This window comes from Choloepus didactylus, chromosome 14, assembly GCF_015220235.1.
Source record: "Choloepus didactylus isolate mChoDid1 chromosome 14, mChoDid1.pri, whole genome shotgun sequence".
In the NCBI taxonomy this organism is placed as follows: domain Eukaryota; kingdom Metazoa; phylum Chordata; class Mammalia; order Pilosa; family Megalonychidae; genus Choloepus; species Choloepus didactylus.
Window position 1 is genome coordinate 47,988,192 of NC_051320.1, and position 8,051 is coordinate 47,996,242.

Sequence of the window (8,051 nt, forward strand, 5' to 3'; positions counted from 1 at the left end):
ACAGAGAAACTGGAAAAGAAGTTTCAGGTCCATCCACAGTAAAGTTACACTGAACCAAATTCTCTCTTTCATTTAAAGAAGCTGAAAAACCACTTTAAAATTTTAGCTAAATTCTTTCATATCACAGCAGAATTTTTGTTTTTATTATTTCTTTGGCTCTTTTGAGACATTAAATGACATCAGATTGGATTTATCATTTTCCCTTCACTTTTCTGGCTCTGTGTCATACTTTCTAAGATCATGCTAACATTCAAATTACAATATTAAAAATTGAAATGTTGTATCGCAAAGGGTAACAGAAAATGTTGATCCCATTTTATATTCTTCTAATATACCTGTAAACCCATTATATATTGTGCTCTATTGAAATTCAGTGTATCTTGAGATTTCTGTGGTGAACAAGACACAGTTCTTGTCCTCAAGGAATAAGAGCAGGGAAAAAGACAAGCAAAGAAAAAAATTACAAAGCCATGTGTAAGTGCTGGCTCTGGAACTAATGGGAGAGGCCACCTAATCATCTTTTGGAATTATTAAGGACTTCTTCCCAGAGAAAACACTTTTGATCACTGCATCAACCCATCAAATCACTTTAATGCTTTCTACTGGGTTAGTACTGAACAGTGGGCTCAGGCTGCATCCCCAGATCAGCAGCAGTGTCAGCATCACCTGGGGACTTGTCAGGAATGCCAATTCACCACCTAGGACCTACTGATACAGACATACTGGAGTGGGGCCCTGCAGTCCGGATTTCAGAATCTCCAGGTGATTCTGACACGTGATCAAGTTTGAGAACCACTGCTTTAAAACGACACTAAGATAGGCAAGGTTGAGCTCCAATTATGTGAATTTTAAAAAATGACCATGTTCCAAAGTGAAATTATACATGTTGTGTAAACAATGAAGAGTTTTGTAGATCACTGCCAATCTGTACTAATTCTGGACTCCACTATAAACTTCTGTTTGAAAAAAAAAATGGTGCCCGATCACTGAAATGATGACTGATCAAATATCGCATTTAAGTAGCCTCAGCGATTTTGAGCTTGTATAACCCGGGATGACTTGCTGAAGGCTATTTCAGAAAAAAGGTGAAAAATGCATGAACCATGGAGTTTTATTTATGCTCTTCATAGGCAAGTTTGGTTCCTAAAACCACAGAATGAAAAGTAAACCAAAAAAAGCTACTAGTTACTGAACATTTTTTTTCTGTTGAGGAAACAATCACTAGAGGTAGACTAGCAGACTTTTGACAGGACAGTAACTCTTTTAGTGCAAAATTACTCTAGGATAATCTTACTTCAAATCACCAAAATATACTACTTAAATGAAAGCACCAAGGAATTCAAAAGGAATCAAAGCACAACACACTGATCCTTAGCACCTTATGACTATTTAACAGACTCCAAGCCCATCAGATTGAGATCCTGGCGAACAATGCTCTCCTTTCCCATTCTATCCCCTTTCCCCATCCCCTCAGGAACCAGGAAAAGGAGAGGAGCACAAGAAACCAGGTTAGATGAAAGAATCAACTCGCCCTCCTCCTGGAACCAAGAGGGCCACTCAGGGCCCCAGTGACTTCCCCAAATAACGCTGCAGCCTTAAGAATAAGATAGGAGTCTGAGAATCTGCCATTACTACTTGACTCTACTTGTACATAAGGAGGTAAGGAACGTTATTCAGAAATTTGAGGAGAAACATGTAAGAATCCTGCTTTGGCTAAATTGATGAACAAAGAAGTATGGTTTTCAAAAGCCATTTATGATTAGTAATAATCCTAAAAGAGTAAGTTTTGTTTCTGAGGCTAATTTCCCCCATTTCAAGGGAATCTTGATACTTACAGATTCAGACAATGTGAGTCTGATCAAGAATGAAAATTGTCTTTCTATGAAACCCCTAAGTATCCAATAATGTGTCAAGCACCTGTATTAATGATCAGAATATGTGCTCAAGTTGGTGTGCACACCAAGCACCCAGGTGGAAGAGGCCAGTGTGGAAAGAGAGGTGTCCCTCAAAACCAGCTGAGGACAAGTTCTCCCATGGGTTTACATGATTGTTTACAGACAGAAGAAAGTAGTTTTCACTCTCTCTTCCTATATGCAATTTTACTTTGGTGATATTTAAATGGGACAGTTTTAATGTTTGATAAAATTTGGGATGCTTAATAATATTTTCCAAAGTTTAGATTTTAGTATTTGTTTTATGTTTCATTGGGAAAGGGAGGGGTGTTTGGGACATGGTGCTTGATTTAGTTAACTGACTTCATGCCAGGAGGATGAGAAAAGATTAAAATTTGGGGATGGTTCAACCTTGAAAGCACAAAAAAGGGGGAATTATAAACCTTTAGATTGCAGTGGATGAAATGTTTTCCAATCTATTGGTGACACACTGGCACACCCAAGAGCAAAGAGGAAATTTTTTAAATCAATAAACAGGAAACTCATTTTGATGTGTTTGCAGAGTTCACTACCTTCATACAATCAATCTTCCTAAAAATGTGTTAAATAAATGTAATACATTCAAATCTAACATGGGGCACGCATAGTAGATTATAATGTGAACTGTAGAAACCAAAGAAGCTAATCTATGACAATAAAGAGTTTCAGTATTTGTTTAAGGTCTAGTACCTAATACATAGCAATGACTTAGATCCTGAGGGACAGCAGGTAATAGAACTTGCTGTTACTCCTATAATGATATATTTTTTTTAATTTTTATTTTGAAATAATTTCAAACATATAGGACAGTTGCAAATACAATACAAACTCCATACAGAGAACTCCAACACCCCCCCACCCCTAGATACCCATATCAACTGATTTTACATTTTGCTACCTTTGCAGTACCTTTCTTTCTCCTTCCTTCCTTCCTCCCTTCCTCCCTTCCTTCCTTCCTTCCTCTCTCCCTCCCTCCCCCTTCTTTCTTTCAACTATATCTATTATCTTTCTATCAATTATCTATCTACCCATTTATCATCTTCTGAACATTTGAGAGGTTTCATATATCATACTCCTTGAACTCATAACACTTCCATGTACATTTCCTATGAACAAGGATATTCACTTATGTCATTTACTTAACTGCACTTAATTCAAGAAAATTAATATGGATATAAAGCTTAAATTCCATATTCCAATTTTTCCTTATGTCCCCTTTGACCTTTTCTCCTCCATTCTTAGATCCACTCCAGTATCATATATTGCATTGATTGTCATTAACTCTTAATTAACTTTTTTAAATTAACTATATAAAAAAATTTTTTTAAAGAAAGATATACAATAAAAAAACATTTCAAACAAACCATAACAAGGAAGTAAGAAAAAGACAACTAACCTAAAATAAAATAACTACTTTACTTCCAACATTTTCCTACTCTACCCCAAGAAAATAACCTAATAATAGCAACATTGCTGTGAACTTATTCCTACCGTACCCATCAGAAATTAACAGACCATAGTCATTCCTGGGCATTCCCAGAACGTTAAATTTACCCACAATAGCTTATCTGCTCTTATCGGGTTATTGTTCCCCCTTCATTAATTGCTCTCTATTGCTAATTCCCCTACATTCTACATCATAAACCATTTATTTTAGGAGTGTGTTGTTTAACCTCCAGGTGTTTGTGAATTTTCTAAGTCTCTGATGGTTATTGACTTCTAATTGTATTCCATTGTGGTTAGAGAATGTGCTTTGAATAATTTCAATTTTTTTAAATTTATTGACACTTGTTTTATGTCCCAGCATATAGTGTATTCTGGAGAACGATCCATGCTCACTAGAGAAGAATGTGTATCCTGGTGATTTGGAATGTGATGTTCTATATATGTCTGTTAAATCAAATTCATTTATCAGATTGTTTAGGTTTTCAATTTCCTTATTGGTCTTCTGTCTGGCTGATCTATCTGTAGGAGAGAGTGATGTGTTGAAGTGTCCCACAATTATTGTGGAAACATCCATTGCTTCCTTTAGTTTTGCCAGTGTTTGTCTAATGTATTTTGTGGTACCATGATTGGGTGCATAAACATTTATGATTGTTATTTCTTCCTGTTGAATTGCCCCTTTTATTAGTATGTAGTGGCCTTCTTTGTCTCTCATAACATCCTTGCATTTAAAGTAAATTTTATCTGAGATTAATATTGCTACTCCTACTTTCTTTTGGCTGTAGCTTGCATGAAATATTTTTTCCATCCTTTCACTTTCAATTTCTTTGTGTCCCTGTGTCTAAGATGAGTCTCTTGTATGCAATATATTGATGGTTCATGTTTTTTGATCCATTCTGCCAATCTATATCTTTTAATTGGGGAGTTTAATTCATTTACATTCAACATTATTACTGTGAAGGCATTTCTTGAATCAGCCATCCTATCCTTTGGTTTATGTTTGTCAGATATACTTTTTCCCTCTCTCTCTTAATGTCCTTTAATGAACCAATATTGAATCTCTTTAGTACTGAACCTTTCTCCATATCTCTCTCTCCTTTCTTTGTTTCTCTGTCAGTAGGGCTCCCTTTAGTATCTGAAGTAGGGCAGGACTTCTATGAGCAAAATCTCTCAGCATTTGTTTATGAAAAATTACAGCTCTCCTTCAAATTTGAAGGAGAGCTTTGCTGGATAAAGTATTCTTGGTTGGAAATTCTTCTCTCTCTGAATTTTAAATATGTCATGCCACTGCCTTCTCACCCCCGTGGTGGCTGCTGAGTAGTCACTACTTAGTCTTTTGTCGTTTCCTTTGTATGTCCTTCACTTATGTCATTAACTTTCTCTTGCTGCTTTCAGAACTTGCTCCTTCTCTTCAGTATTTGACAGTCTGATCAGAATATGTCTTGGAGTGGATTTATTTGGATTTATTCTATTTGGAATTCGCTGGGCATTTATGCTTTGTGTATTTATATTGTGTAGAAGGTTTGGGAAGTTGTCCCCAACAATTCCTTTGAAAACACTTTCTAGACCTTTACCCTTCTCTTCCCCTTCTGGGACACCAATGAGTCTTATATTTGGATGTTTTATCTTATCTATCATATCCCTGAGGTCCATTTCATTTTTTTTTATTTTTTCCCCATTCTTTCTTTTGTTCTTTCATTTTCCATTCTGTGGTCCTCAAGGTCACTGATTCATTGTTCAGCTTCCACTAGTCTTGTACTATGACTATCCAGAATCTTTTAAATTAGGTCAACAGTTTCTTTTATTTCCATAAGATCATCTATTTTTTTATTTACTCTTGCAATTTCTTCTTTATGCTCTTCTAGGGTCTTCTTCATGTCCTTTATATCCTGTGCCATGCTATTCTTCATGTCCTTTATATCCTGTGCCATGCTCTCATTGTTTGTCTTTAGTTCTTTGATTAATTGCTCCAAGTACTGTGTCTCCTCTGATCTTTTGATTTGGGTATTTGGGTTTGGGTTATCCATATCGTCTGGTTTTATCATATGCTTTAAATTTTTCTGTTGTTTTTGGCCTCTTGGCATTTGCTTTACTTGATAGGGTTCTTTTAGGATATGTAGGATTATTCAAAGACAAATCTCTAATTTGTCAGATCTACAGCTTGGTGGTGTACACTTTCTCTAACTAACCAGCAGATGGCATCCGCAAGTCACCTATTCCCCTCAAGTCAGTTCTCCCCAGCTTTGTCTTTGTGGTGTGTGGGGGTCTGATTCTTGTGGGGTCTAATTGGTGCACCAAGTTTGGGTGTGTTGTTGGTGCTGTCTGTTCTGAAAGAGGGGCGTGTGTCTGAGCAGTTAGGGAGGCAGGGCAGCTTTAACATTCAAACCTCCCAGGTGTTCCTGGAGATTTAAGGCAAGAGCCTAAAAGAGTCTAAACCTTCATTTCAGTCTCACCACAGATTGTCTCTGCCACTGACTCACAAGTCTTTGGTATTGGCATATGGTCCCTGGGATTTCCAAGTGGGTCCCTATTCCAAGCCGTGCCCTTCTAGGGCCTCTGCTGAGAGAAGGTTGTGCTACGTCACAATTGTGCACTGTCCCTCAAGGGAAGTTCTGGGCCACTGGGCTGTGTAGGGGCATTCCCAGTCTGCTGAAAGAATGGCTGAATGGGGTGTGTTAATTTCCCTTTTTTTGCACAGTTCTGCCTTCCCAGCTCTGGGACAATTAGCTGCGGGTGCACCAAAGGCTATTGTCCATGCCCGATATTGTGACATGTACTGTGTTGCTGGAAACACTTCCTGTCACACTCGGTTTTTTGGCGTGGCTCTGGGCTGTGGCTCTGGCACCGGGCAGGAGGGTTCCCAGTCCGACGGAAAGATGGCTGCAAGGGGTGTGGATTTTTTCCCCTTTAGGCTAACCTCTGCCTTCCTTGCTCCAAGACAATTAGCAGCGGGTGAGTGAAAGGCTATCTTACCCATCAGATATTGAGGTATTTGCACAGCCTGCTCCTGCTGTGCTTCACTGTGTGGTTCTTGCTGCCGTATCCACAGCTGCCTTTGGGTTTTTTTTAAAAAGAACTAGTCTGCCTCCAAACAGCAACCCTCAGTTTCCCCACACCACAGCGTGGCTGCCGGATATTCAGCAGGCTTACTCACTCGTTTCAGAACGCAGACTCAGTTTTACCAACTGCACAGTCCCTATGGATTTAGCAGACCTTGTCCAGCTGGTGCGTTGCTGGAACTGGTGTTCTGGGTCACTTTCTGGCTTTTAGCTAGTATTTTTCATGGAGGTGTTTTTTTTACCATGTCTCTCCTAGCTGCCACCTTAGTTTCTCCTATAATGATATTATAATAAACACCCTAAGGGTAGTCGTCCAAACTAAAACATTTTGCTCAACAGAGTTACTGAATGACATGTTATTCAAACCTGTTTGGGCTAGATGGAAATATGTCAGATTTCTTCACTTGACTTTCTCATATGGAATTATTTCCCACAGAAAGCCATCCCCTAAGTAATATGTTCCTTTGCCAGTAGATCTTTCTGGAATGGCAAGGCTTCTGCAATTCCTGCCACACCCTTAATAATGGATCTCTGTAGCTTGCACAAGCCAATTCCCAGTGCAGCCAGAGCTCCCAGCTCTTCATGTCCATAAGCTAAAAATTAACAGCAATTTTTCATTATGACACTGGAACTCCAACTGTGCTTGTGTTTCAGAAAAAATACAGCATGATACGATTTCCATACATATTTTTTGAGGTTTCACACACAGCATTTTCCAGACTCCTTATGTAAATAAAATGATACTCTAACAGAGGGGGAATTATCATTAGATTTCATTTTAAATGTTCAAGAAAGAAAACTTTTCATGGCACAATTTCACACCAGTGCATTTTTTTTTATTATTATTATTATTTACAGGATTTGAAGAGACTCTGAATGAATAGTCTTCCCAAAAGCAAGATTTCATGTATTTTCCATAGGTCTGTGAAATTTCTATAATGTAGCAAAATAAATCTTGCCTCAGGTTTAATGTCTTCCATTTATTAGCAGAATCTGTGCACCTGCTCAAGACACCTGCACACTTTAACTTAGCATTTTAAACCAAATTCAATCAAATATGCATTAGCACACCAGCTAACCATATAGTATATTAAGGACTTGGTGTTTGATTCATAAATCGTTCAGCAAGATAGCTGTCCCCTCTCCCCTGCCTCCTTGCTGCTCCTGCAGTGCCACTACCCCATGCAGAGGATTATCTATCACAGGAGAACAGTAGCTTTATCCTTACTGTCAAGTGGAATTAGGAGGTTATTTAACTCTTGGGAGGCAAATCATAAGACTCATGGTCTGTTGTTCATGAGACAACAGGAATTTTATTTGTGATTATAAATAGGCATATTTTCAAAAGGAAATGTCCATCAATCACAAGCACATGAACCTTGTGCATGACAATTTTTCTTTTCATTTATAACAGCAGCTGCCAAGTTTGTTTTCTGTGGGTAGCAGAAAAGACTGGAAGCCCTTGCTATTTCTTCTCTCCAGGTTCAGATTTACTGTAGTTGTACATTTTCTTGAAATATGTATATTTGTTTTTTGAGTATAAGATATGAATAATAAACTATTTTAATTTTTATAATTGAATATATTCTCTGATTTATTTCCTACATTTGGGACCACA